At 38.6% G+C, this 13442-nt stretch overlaps 1 protein-coding gene and 1 long non-coding RNA gene across 3 annotated transcripts in view; one reads left to right on the forward strand and one right to left on the reverse strand.

Annotated features, from left to right (window-relative positions):
- The window catches only part of meis1b (Meis homeobox 1 b), a 114964-nt gene extending 111656 nt beyond the window's left edge, over positions 1 to 3308 (forward strand). The window contains exon 13 of one of the 2 annotated variants that reach the window (XM_088421015.1): positions 2600 to 3308. The gene's annotated coding sequence lies outside the window, so the exon portion shown is untranslated. The remainder of the gene's footprint in view (positions 1 to 2599) is intronic. The other variant, XM_088421014.1, reaches the window with a different exon arrangement.
- The window catches only part of LOC148419960 (uncharacterized), a 54397-nt gene that overhangs the window by 8224 nt on the left and 32731 nt on the right, over positions 1 to 13442 (reverse strand). The window contains exon 6 of the long non-coding RNA XR_015866362.1: positions 13050 to 13145. This is a non-coding gene — a long non-coding RNA (uncharacterized LOC148419960). The remainder of the gene's footprint in view (positions 1 to 13049; positions 13146 to 13442) is intronic.

The raw sequence follows: 13442 nt of genomic DNA on the forward strand, positions 1-13442 counted from the left end.
GGGGACGGGGGCTTACGACTTCATCAGCCTGTATTGGTGGCGTCTTTTCTAGGTCAATTAAACGATGAAAGTCTTTTGTGAGCAATTAAATTAATAGCGTAAGATGATGGGGAGGGGTGGGCGTGGGGGGGGAGGGGGGGTCGCAAAAGGTTCATTATGTATTCCAAGCATTTTTCATTAGCTTCTTGTGCTTCTTGTTCGTCTTGGTCTTCATTGCCACTTCAAAGCCAATTAGCGTTGCTTAGTGACGTTGCGGTTGGAGCCCCTTCCTTGTGAAACAATACACCTGTCAGCATGCATGAAGTCGGCCAAGCGGAAGCCCCCCCCCCCCCACTCACATTTCGACGCGCCGAGGTGACTTGCATGTCACCTTTGGCCCCATTTGCTATAAATATATAAAACACAAGGGTTGCGGAGTTGCTGGAGCCTATCCCAGCTGCTGGCAGTAACCAGCCAATCACAGGGCTCACAGAGACAAGCGACCGTTCACCCTCCCAAGAGCAATTTGAAGTGTCCACTATACCTACCATGCATGTTTTTTGGGAACGTGGGGGGGGACAAAAAACCTGGAGAAAATCCACGGAGGCATGGGGAGAGGATGCAAACTCTAAACAGGAAGGTCAGAGATGGAATCGAGCCCACCAGCCCCGCATGTGAGAGGAGGCGCTAAACACCTTGCTGCGCTTTTACCCAGAGCTATGAAGTTTAAAAATGCGTAGAGAAAAGAAAAAAGGTTTTTAGTGCAACAAAAAAGAGCGCAAAACTTAAAGGTTGCACTAAGTGCTCCCATTTTATTGGACCGCACATAATGTTTGTAAATAAATCTATCGAAATGTTTCTGAGTCAAGTATAAAGAAATACATTAAATGTAGAGGTCTCCCAATCCAATATTGATCATTAATAATCAGGCAAATCCGACGTGTTATATTCCAGTCCTCGAGGGCCGGTATCCTACCTGTTTTCGATCCTTCTCTCTCAAAAACACACCCGATTCAAAAGATGATGATCATTTTCAAGATCTTCCCGACGATCTCATCATTAGAATCAGGTGTTTCGAGGAGAGAAATCCGGAATAAATGTGGGATACCGGCCATCGAGGACCGAAGTTTGACACCCGTGAGGGTCGGTCTTGCACCCAAAATCTGTTGAACTATTTTTATTCCTCCTTTATGTCTATTCCATTTATTTTATTCAAGTACATTATGATGTACCGGATGGAGACGCCTCCCCGCCATGAACTTCCCTTTCCCCCGGATGAACTTTTACTGTTAAGGAAGGATGCCCCGCCCCCTCCGTAACGTCGGTCCCCGTTGATTCGGCCCCTGTGGACTCCAACACGGGAAGCCTTAAAGCTCCGCTTATTGATCTGCTTATTAGTGGAAAACCTTATTAGCAATTTGTGCTCCTCGGAGCTCTTTATTGGGAGCGGACGCGCATCGACATCACGCGCATCGACTCTCGCAGTCAGCGTGTTCTTGTTAAGCGCGCAAAAAATGGATTTTTCTTTTATTGCCACATTTACATGCTCTGCTTTGCATGGCAGGTGACCTTATTTTTTGAAGAGGAAAAAAAGTCCTTAAATGGGATTTTACAAACTGCCAAGCCTTAATTAGTTTTCAATATGTCACCGCGTACTTAAGTTCGATTTTCATATTCATTAAAAGTCATGTGCTATAAACATATTATGAGTATTTTTCACATTGTGATTTTTAAATGGCAAAATGCTACAATTTGAAAATTTTTTGTTCCATGGAAAAATGTAGGAAAGATTTTCACAAAAAATCTTTACAGGACAAATATTTACAAAAAAAATGTTTTTATAGCAATTTTTTGTCACACACATGCAACTATGCTCTTGTTCTTGTTTTTTTTTCCCTTTGTTTTAACCTTGATAAATTCTAACTTGAAAACAAGACACTTTTTAAAAATATATAATATAATACTTTATTTGGTAGAAAACTGTCATTTTTTTTCTTCAAATTTCCGCGGGTTAGGCGAAAATAAATGTAACAAGTATAATGTTTTTTCACCGCAAAAAATCCCATACAAGGAAAAAGTTATTCTCCAAAAAATGAAGATTTCCCCAATTTATTTTTCACATATTCAACTTTAATATTATTCCTCTTTATATTTTGTTTCTGGTTTTACCCTTGAACACATCATTTTTTAATGCTATCATTTTGGGGGGAAATTTTGAAACTAAATAATCAGTTTGCCTGCTCTATTCTTTATGCTTTTTAATTTTTTTTTGTTTTTTTTTACTGTTTTCTTGGAGAAGAAAAAAATGATGATGGATTAACTTTGAAATAAAATTTGATCTTTTTTAACATTCAAAGAGGGGACAATTCAGCATGAAACGATTCAGTTGGTCAAATTTTCTTTTTCTTAGTTTGTATAAATTGACACTTTTTATTTCGGCAACTTTGATGCACTTAAAGCTTTTTTTTCGGATTCAGAATAAGCTGTAACCTGTAAAGTCACAATTTGCTGATTGAATGATTTAACGGCTTTTGTTCTAAGTCCGTTACGATCTGTTTAGCATTAGCATTGGTTAGCATTATAAACCCCTTTTCTTTTTTTTGGGTGTGCATGTGCTCAGGACCGCAGGGCACAGCAGGAAGTCCCCTGTCACGCAGAGGCGTCCTTTTAGGAGGGGACGGGATCCCCTCCGTCCCGACCGCAACGCCGACCATCTTCCTTCCTGCGCACTTCCGACACCCTTTCCACTTGTTTATTGACACCCGGGCCCAAGATGAAACCCCGCCCCCCCAACGCGGCCGCCGCCCCGTCCCACTTCCGGACTCTCTTGAGACTTCCTGTGGCGCTCCTCGAAAAACTCTTTGGTGGACGACCGCGGCGGGAGACGGGACAAGCCAATGTCTGTAAAGCTGACAGGACACTTAAGGAACCAAAAAAAAAAAGGTGCCCAGTTTAAAAAAAAAAAGAAAAAGAGAAAAAGACGAGCGGGGGAAGAAAAATTAAGAGAAATGCGGCCGAAGGAAAGACGTAAAGTATAAAAAGAAAAGTATATGGAGCCCATTGTTTGGGAAGGAAGCAAGAGGAAATATACTGTAAAAGTGGTGTCAAACCATGCTGGACTCTCACAACTATTGTAAATGCTATTGTATTGTTCTGCATATTATGTTGTTTCTAATAGAGTTTTTTTAAAAAACAAAAAGGCCTCAGCTGTTTTTTTTGTTTTTTTTGTCATACGGTATTTTTATAGCAACACAAATACACATGGAATTGCATTCACATCAGAAAATTTGCATGGCTGAAAAAAAAGCCTTGAAAAAAATACGTTTTAATAACACCACGTTTTTATTGAAGGATCAGGGTTTTTTTTTTTTTTTTTTTTTTACCCAGTCCAAAATGTTTGAAAATAAAAGTTGTTTCTCATACAGATTAATATTGTTTTTTTTTACTTAGGAAAAAAAGGTTTGGAAGGTGACTTTTTTTTCTTGGAAAATACGTTTTTGGGGTTGGGATCTTAGGGATTTTTTTTTTCCAAATAGACGATTAAAAAATGCCAAGCCAGTCCCTGAAAAGTATATACAAAAATGACCTAAAAAAATGATTCTTTAAATGTCACACAAGCAAACAGGTGATCCTCAAAGACTTTTGTCACCAGCACCGAACTCCATTGTCACTTTTCAAGTACTTGACCATCCCTCCGCATTCTAAATGTTTGGACTGCGTTTGAGTGGAAACGTTTGTTTTGGAATGTCCCGAGAACAGATCGGCGGTACTCGGAAATGTTGCGAGCCGAGCTTGAGACACGCTGAGGCGGCTTTCTCTGAACACAGGAGGCGATGAACGGGGCCAGTGAAAAGGCCGTGTTGGAGCGCCCCCTCAAGGGAGGCCGCGGTACTGCTCGAGCGCGGAAGACAAACTCCCGTCTATGAAAACACTCATTTCGGGAATTATCTTATTTTTTTTCCTTTTGTACCGGCAACTGTATAAAAATGCGAGCCGTTAAATTCTTAAGACATGAAATTACATGCAGAGAAAGTCATGTTAATCACCGCTGTATACGTTGTTTCATTTTATGTGTTTATTGGAAATTCGTTTACTATCTATTCTTACGGACTAGTATTTTTAAACGTTTTATAGTAGTTTCAACTTTTGTTTTTTTCCCCCCGATTTTTCCTATAAGACAAAAAGCGCCCCAATGTATCTTACAAAGGAGCTGTGAACAATAATTTGTTTAAAACTATAGCGGCCAAATGCATGCGCCATACACCGTGATGGATTTACACTTTTCGAAGTCGTTTCAAATTAACACTAAAAAAGGACGACGCGTTTTACATATATAACAATCTTTTTTTTGTTTTTTGTTTTTACCTGCACGTTGGTGCAAAGCACTGTGCAATCTGTTGTCACTTTATTAGGTGCACCTGCCAATTAAAAAAGTCTGACCGAAATTGGAATGCTCTTACGGAAAGTCAACATTGTCTTAAAAAAACGTGAACACATTTCCTTCATCGTGGGTGTATTCTGAAAAGTGCGCTACTTCATCAAGACTGTTTGGAAACGCCGAGAGTTGTTTCGTTTAGGTCGTAAAAAAAAACAAAAAAAAAAACCAGACAGGTGCAAGTAGTACTGTACACGAAAACAAGAACGACTAAAGTTTTTTCTTTTTCCCGAGTCCCTTTGTAGTCGAAAGTGCATTTTCGGTAGAATAAAATGATTTACCGTGACTACTGTAGTCCTCGTGTACTTTTAGTACTTCCGGCGGAAGTTGCTGCTTCATTTTTAAAAGATACAATTCTAAACCTTTTTACAGAAATGTTTACGGCACTTTTGACGGGAACTTGGTTAAATCAAGAGTTGTTTGCAAAGTTCAGAAAAAGAAGAAACGCCGTAATGGAAACTTTTTTTTTTTCGATCGTTTTCCACAATGATACGAGACACATAAATCCACAGAGATCGTACCTTTGGCCACAATGCGAAGAAGGTTTCTGGGTAAAGATAAAGAAACTAATCTTGATAGCAGTTATTAAGCCGACATTTCGTCGTCATGTTTTCGTGCGGTGTCAGGATGCCGAGGCTTGGAACGCGAAAAGTGAGGGAATACTGTATTCAATCCCTGCCCCCCACCACCGAAAATATGAATGCGTTTCCTGTTTTTAAAAAAATACACTGCTAATATTGCTTCACTTGATAAGTTATAACAACGAAATCAACAATACTAGGGGATGTTTGATACAACTTTTTTCAGACAATACTCACCACTTATATGTTTGATACAGAAAATTTCCCTGCCCCCGAAAATAGTGTCATATAATTTAAAGAAAAACCTCCCTATTCCACTTAAGCATTTTCTTTAAAAGTTCATGAAATTGATAGCAGTTTTCAATCTTTCAAAATTTTGTGATTATAAATCTGCTCCAAGAAAGCAACTGAAGACCATGTGGCGGCCCAATAACGATACTTTGTATCGGTAATCAACCATCCCTTAACAGTATAACTTGTGATTTTTTTTTTTTTTAAGTAGTATTAGGCAATAAATACAACATTCTAAGGAAAGACCTTTTAAAATGTATTAATATTCTTTACCCTTTTTTCCCCTTAATCAGCACTTTGGAGCTATCGTATTCTTCCTTTCTTGTAAAAATAGGACTTGAGAAAAAATGTATTTAAAAAAAACCTTTGTGAAAATAATTATTGAAAAAAATACAGCTTCTTAGAAAAAGAACTGAAGTAACATTCAGCAAACAAAAAATCTGGAAAGGATCTGGACCTCATGCATTTTTTTTCTTGAAAAATATTTAGTTGTTTTTTTTCCCCATGTCTAAGCTTTCTTCATGAGTGCTGCTTGTGGCGGCTGTTCAGGTGCGAGTAGTTTTTGTCAATTTAGCGCATCTCCAAATGTGTTGTAATTCAGTGTTTGTCGCTGACCATTTTGAGCAACGGCAACGGCAAGTTTGGCCAAGCTCGCTTCGGCCAAAGGTCAGGCGGCCGGCAGCTGCCTTTGAAACAAAAGGAGCGGGCAGAAAAGGGAAAGGAGGCCGTTTTGGATGTCATCTGTCTCCTTGGCGACGGGCGGGGTAGGGAGGGGCGGGGCCCCCCGAGAGGGCGGAAGGTGGGGCGCCGTCCCTCCGAAGCCCCTTCGGCCCGAGCGGGGATTGTTTGCCGGGCCGCTCGTTTATCAGCGTCAGCGCCTAATGATGGGCCCTGCCGGCTCCTTATTGATGTTTGTGATTGCGTTAGCTCACCGGGCCGGGAGGGATCGATGGAGGCGGCGGGAGCGCGTGGCGGGCCCCGACTGCGCCCAGCGAAGTTCTGGATTAGCCGTGTTGTTTGCTTGTGAATTGTTTCGGAGAATATAACGCGAACATGGCCGCGAAGTGGCGGAAATTCCCTGAGATGTGGGTGTGGCCAAGGGAGGTGGGCGGACGGTGACGGCCACCGCGTAGCGCCGCCACTGCCTTTATTGGAAGCCATCTTGTCGCGTTGTCTGTAATTATGTTTTGTTCAAAGATGGCTGTCCGACTCATGGACACACATGCATGAACGATATTATATTTATATATATATATATATATATATAAAAAAAAAAAAACACTATATGTGTTGTTATGGCCCAGTGGTGTAGTGATCACTTCCTCAACTGGGGGATGTCAGTTCAACTCCACACCATTTCCTTTTTTTTTCTTTTAAACAAGTTTTAGCATCTTTTTTCATTAAAAAAAAAAAAGCCATGGTCTTTTTTGATACAAAAAGCCTTAGTATACATGTTTCATTTTTTTTAAACCCTTATGTATAGGCTTGGCCTTTATTGAAAAAAAATAATACACTGCCTTTTCATTTCTTTTCTTTTTTTTTAAGAAAAAGCCTTACTATTCATGGTCACCCCCCCACACACATGTAGACGTTTTTTTTTTTCAAACCTTTATGTATAGACTTTTCAAAGAAAAAATAACTTACTATGCATGGTCATTAATGGTCATTATTATACATAGCCCTTAAGTTTTGTCTCTTAAAAAAGGCCTGTGTTTTTTTTTTCCTTCAAATTTAGCCTTACTATACATGTTTTGTATGTTTGTTTGTTTGTTTGTTTGCTTTTCCAAGAAAAAAAGCCTTACTGTACTTGGTCTTTTTTTTAAAGCCTTACGATACATAGTCTTTTTTTTTAAGAAAAAAAAATATATACAGTCTTTTTTTTTTAAGAAAAAAAATATAAATATTTATATATAAATATTATTATTTGGGGGGAAAATAAAATTAAAAAAAACTTTCTGTACATGGTCTTTTTTAAAACAAAAAACCTTAAGAAGGTCACTTAAAAAAGCCATATTATTTTGAGTGAAAAACAATTACCTTACAATACATGGTCTTTTTTTTTTTTTTTTTTTAGAAAAAAGTAAAAGCCTTACTATACATCTTTTTTAGGGGGGGTTGTTTTTTGTCCATGGTTGTTAAAAAATACTGATAAGTAATGATAACTTTATAGAAAAAAAAGCCTTACTAAACATCAGTTTTATCTTAAAAGCCTTACTACTATTTTTTTAAAATGAGCTTTTCTATACATGGTCTCTTTTTTTGAAAACGCCTTACCATAGTCATCTGGTTTGGAGGCAAGCACTCCACCACTGAGCCAATTGTCCCTGTGTGTTGTATGGCCATTTATAATAATCATAAAATAAATAAAATAATAATCATAAAAAAAAAAGATCCTTGCTAAAGATTGTATTTTTCTCAACGCTGTTATTATACTTGATTATCGAAAAAAAATCTGACTGAGATTACGTTTAAAATAGGATTTCCAACTTGGGTTGGGCTTTTACATGAAGATTTCAGTTGCAGCGCATGTAAATGATCGCGTCCTGAATTGGGCATTTGGGTGTACAGTGGCGCCATTGAGCGCAGGCCGGCCTGAGGCCTCCCAAAGTAAACAACGGCGGGGCACGTCCAACCGGGGGGGGGGGGGGGCATTTTTTGATTCCAGCACCGCTCTGACAAAGCCCCCCCACCACCACCACCCACTCTCACTGACTCACGAACTGTATGTGCAAAACTTGCACACAAAACACAACACAACCCTTATGCCCCAAAATGGAAACGTGGAATCTGAGCGAAACATAAAGTATGTAATAAAATACTGATTGGATGACATCACCAGACTTAACCTTTTCAAGTAAAACTACGCAAAAACAACATCAAAGGTATTGAACGTGACATTCCATTTATGCATTACGAAGCGGATACGCAACTGCTCTCTATGCTAACAAACTAGCAAGCTAACAAGCTTGCGCAAGTGCAGTGGGATTGTCTAATATGTTTACGCCCCGGTTGCAGTTGTTGTGTTTATTACCACATAGGGGAAGAAAGGAAAATGAGTTGTTTATTGCGTTAGCTTGCTCATAAGCTAGCATGCTAACAACCTCCCTTGACTGCAGCAGGGTCGTCTGTTGCGTGTTGTGTGGTAGTCCTCACATAACAGACACGGAATTCCAAAAACACATTTTAACATTTTTAAGAGTCCAGATATTGAATCCCAGGTACTTATTTAAATAGAATTTTTATAAATAAATTTTTCTAAGAGTTTAAAGGGGGGTATAGAAATGGCTGGTACGAAATGAATCAAGTACTAATCACGTAGTTTAAGTACTAAAGTACTAAATTGACAGCTTACTCTTGCTACTAAAGTACAGATATGAATTTAGCAGATGTGTATAGCGTCAAAGTTACAACCAAAAATTACTTTACGGGGGACTCCAAGCACAAGAATACTCCAATCAAGACGGCAATTTTTTTTTTTTTTTTACCAAATTTTCACGGTAAAACCTTTCCGTTACGAAAGCGCGACATCAAAGTATCGATTTATTTAAAAAAGAACAATTGGCCCTTGTTAACACCCCCTTGTTAAAGGAATTAATGAGTTATTTCTGGCGTTCCGATCAACGGCGCGCTCGTCTTTTAGCGAGCGTCTTTCAGCTGCGGCGGCGGGACGGGAAGCCGGCGGCGCTGGCCGCGGCGTTCTGCTCTGCGTGCCATTATTTATGGAGCATGCACAGTTTATGCGGAGCAATGCAGTCAGTCAATGAGAGTGAGGAAGGCGGGCGGGCAGGGGGTGTTTTCCATGAGGGGAGCCGTGTTGTGGAATAACACGCTGTGATAAAGATGTTTCCCCTGCGACATAAAACAGCGGGGCGCACCAACGGCCACTTTCTCTTCCAACTGACTGTGAGCGAGCGCTCGCGTTGCCTCATGTGCTCGCTCGCTCTACCAGTTACATCACCGTGTCATCCGTTTCATCATTTGTCTTGGGAAAGTTATTCGGCAGTCAGCGGTTGGATGGATGTGAGGCCTTCGTTGTGTGTTAAGACAATTGAAGGCTTCGAGCCAGCGATGGCGGTTCGAACGACGCTACCTTCGCACAGCGGGGATTAATGCTCAGTTACGATTTTTGGGTGAAATCGGATTTGTTTGTGAGGTCGTTCACATTTCCAAATACAGTGGGCCGCCGCCATACGAAATTAATCTGTTTTTTCGTAGGGCGAGCAATAGAAATCTATGCTAATTAGCTAATGCGTGCAAAACCCCAGGTAAAAACATAAAATTGTATATAGGAAAATTTCCAATTTTCACCCAAAATCTACACTTTGGTCAGAGTTTTTGAGACCTTTGGTTTTAATGAAAAAAACTAAAAACAAAACCTGGGCACGTATAGCAGATGGGGCAAACCGGAGCCATTTATCGCCCTTTTGCAAGAACCCTAGCTATGTGCAAGCTATGCCCTAATTCCGATTATTTTTGCAACCTTAATCTGTACTTTTAATGGAATTGTGAGCGACACACATTTATTGTTTTTGTTATTTTTTTAAAAATGCAACTCTTTCCACTTGAGTACGTGGTCCTGAATCCAATCTTTTGTCACGCAACTTCTGTCTGAACGGCCATGATGCATTCATCCGACTCGTGCGTAGCAAACAAGTGTCAAACGTTGGAATTCTGCACTAAGGCAAAAGTAGGTAGGACAAAAAAGAAAATAACAATAGTGTATGAGATGAAGATAACTTATTGGAGGGAGTGCAAGGTTTATTAAGACTCTCTCTCCCTATCTGTCTCGCTCAAACTTTGCTATCAGTGCTCCACAAAATACAATAGCCATGAACCTCACTATTCTCCATATTTATATGTAAATATTTATGGTATTAATTGTAATGGCTGGCAGCGAATGAGTTAAATAAACTGAGATGCTTTGCACCGTAAACCTTCTCTTGCTCCTAACTGCGTTTGCTTTATCCGTCTTGTAAAAAGATCTTCTGCTTGGTCTCCGTCCCGGTGTTGATCTGCGACCCTGAGCCGGGCTTCATCTTAACACGGCTGTCCACGTTCGTCCTTGGCGTCCCGAGCGCCGTTAACGGCGGCGGTGAGTTGTGGCCCCGCCGTCAGAATCGCGCTTCGGACACAGTCAATGTTTATGTGCGCCAATCAAAGGCAATGTGTTGATGTTATATGGTATTATGGACAAGGAGGCTGTGTAAAACACGGCGGGACGCGGCGGGAGATGGGGGCGGGGGCTTTATGGGCCATTGAGCTTTGGAGAAAAATGAAGTGTTGGCTTGGAAGAGCGAGCGCCAGGACCAGACAGTTTGACGTTCAGGGTGCAGACACAGCATTGAAAAGGGGATTTATTGGAGGATTTATTTGGGGTCGGGGATTTATTTGTGACAAACTTCCGTCTAGGGGCTTTTCACAACATGTAGTCTGTCCAAATAAGTTTGCAAATGTATCTCATGTGCATATACTGTATATATATATATATATATATATATGTATTAAAAAACAAATATAAAAGGTTATAACATTAAATGTTATAAAATTGAAACTAATAAAAACCTTTAAATATATATATTTATATTATAAATATATTTATATTTATATAAAAAATAAATTTATATATATATATATATATATATATATATATATATATATATATATATATATATATATATATATATATATATATATATATATATAGATATAGATAGATAGATAGATATAGATATAGATATTTGTTGATATATTATGTATATATATTATATTTATTTATATTTGTTTATATGTTATATATGTTATATTTATCTATATTTGTTTATATATTATATACAGTATATATATATATATATATATATATTTGTTGATATATTATGTATATATATATATATATATATATAATATTTATTTATATTTGTTTATATATTATATATATGTTATATTTATATTTGTTTATATATTATATACAGTATATATATATATATATATATATATATATATATGAAATATAAAATTTATTTATATTTGTTTTTTTTTTTTGTCGAACGTTAAATTAATTACAAAGAATTAAAAGAAGGTGTGCTTAGCTGCCTGACAAGACAAGGAAGCACGGCCCACCAAAAGCGCTCATCACTCTGAGAGCTGGCAACCCCGACGACAAGCTAAACATTGTTTGTGGCGCCCGTATGTTACGGATAGAAAGTTGGCAGCTCCCACTTTGTGGCTGCCGAGCGAGAAGAAGGATGGGGCACATTGCGGTGGGAGTCTCCGGCGCTTGGAAAAATGTCAGATTTGCAGTAAAGTGGACCGCACTTCCTCCTTAAATTGCCCGTTGAATTTCCTTGTGATAATCTGCAAGATAATCGCGCTCTTAGGTGCTCCTGCTGGAGCTCATAACGTAGAACGAAAATAACAAACATTACGGGGCAGGCACAAACAATGAACTGATCTTTTATAACAGTGTTTTAGAATTGCCCTGTTAAGGAAGGGGCGTGGCTAGAAAGTATGCATGCATTCAAATTCTTTTTTAAACTGTACACAGTGAAGGTTTCATTAACTAACATTTTGTCGGTTTATGAATTTAACCCATATGGCATTATGTTACAAATTATGGAAATTCCTTTTACTTATTTTTTTTTTATGATATCATAAAAGAATCAATGGGAAAAGAACACTAGGGAGCTGAACTCTCTAGCAGATGATTAAAACACGTCAAATTTCAAAATGTAACAATTCTGCCATTGTATGTGATTGCATCTGCACGTGTGAGATTTTGTGTACAAAAATAATCATTGTCCATATTTTGGACTATACAATATCATTATAATTACAATCTTTGAGATACATTTTCATAGGATTTATTACAGTGATTTTCCTGCGATTTTTGCAACATTCTGTTGAGCGGCGGTCAAACTATGTCAGCAAACAGAAATTCTTTGTTGACTTGTTTCACCTCAAGACAGTAGGTGGCAGTAGAGACCAGTTAATTTCTTTACTTCACAAACGCAGACCATACCATTTTTCATTTTTTGTGGGTGTTAATAAATTCAACCTACATATGTATGGAAATATGTATAAAGAAGGGTCTCAAAATTATTCTTCTGTATAAATGAACGTTTGTATAGAAATGAATAAAGTACTCGGGATTGAATGTCTAAAATTCTTGAAAGATACGTGAAATTACGACTTTGGGGTTGAATGAGTTAAAATTTTCAACCCGAACTTTCCTGGAACTTGTGTGTTTTGGCAGGCGCAACCAAGGTGTGATTTTTTTCTTCGATTGTGTGTTATTTTTTAATTTTTTTATTTTTTTCCCTCCTGACAAGCCAAGGGAGCGCTCGAAGCGAGACAAGATTGTTGCTGAAAATCGCTGACAGGGTGAATGACGGCATCAAAGCGGCTCTAGTCATTGCGGGGTTTGATATCGGCGCGTCGGGGAGGCTGGCAAACGAGGGAAAATCCGCCGCAGTTTGTTTGCTAAAAGCATGAAATATATCTGGGAAATTTCAGGCGGAGGGAAAAGCGTGCACATTTATCATGGCTTGTTGCTTTTCCCTCATGAGTTCTCGCGCTTATCGCCTGTTCCGCATTTAATCAAACGCCACATTCCTCAGCAACAGTTTGTTGTTGACTTTTATCAGTCGTTTTTTTTTTAATCGTTTTCTGTTCATCCAGTGAAATGGGAAAAAGATGACTTTGATGGGTAGAGTGAAGAAGGCCAAAGATAAAGAAGAAACTGAGCAGTGTGAAAGGGGCAAACTTACTGGTTGTTGTCGCTCCTCCGCCTTTCTGTTTCGATCATTTTCACACCGTCCGGTGACTTGGAAAAAAGATGTCTTTGATTGGCAGAGGGAAAGGGCCTGAAAGACATATACTGTAGATGTGAGTTGAGGACCTTACACCATTTTTCTGTCAGTCTTTTTTAGACAGTTCAGCAAAACAGGAAAAACACAGGCAGTGTGAAAGGGGCTACAACCTCCAAAAAGTAACGGACACTGGCACTTTAATATTAATTATTTTTTGTGGAAGAATATTTATTAATAATTACCTCCAGTATTTCATTTTGATAACACATTTCTTCTATGATCCAAAAGAGGACACTTGAGGTTGATTATTTTTTGTGGATCAATACAAATCAAGTTTGAAAGGGTATAAAG

Source organism: Hippichthys cyanospilos, chromosome 8 (assembly GCF_059441005.1).
Source record: "Hippichthys cyanospilos isolate Australia breed blue-spotted pipefish chromosome 8, RoL_Hcya_1.0, whole genome shotgun sequence".
Lineage (NCBI taxonomy): Eukaryota > Metazoa > Chordata > Actinopteri > Syngnathiformes > Syngnathidae > Hippichthys > Hippichthys cyanospilos.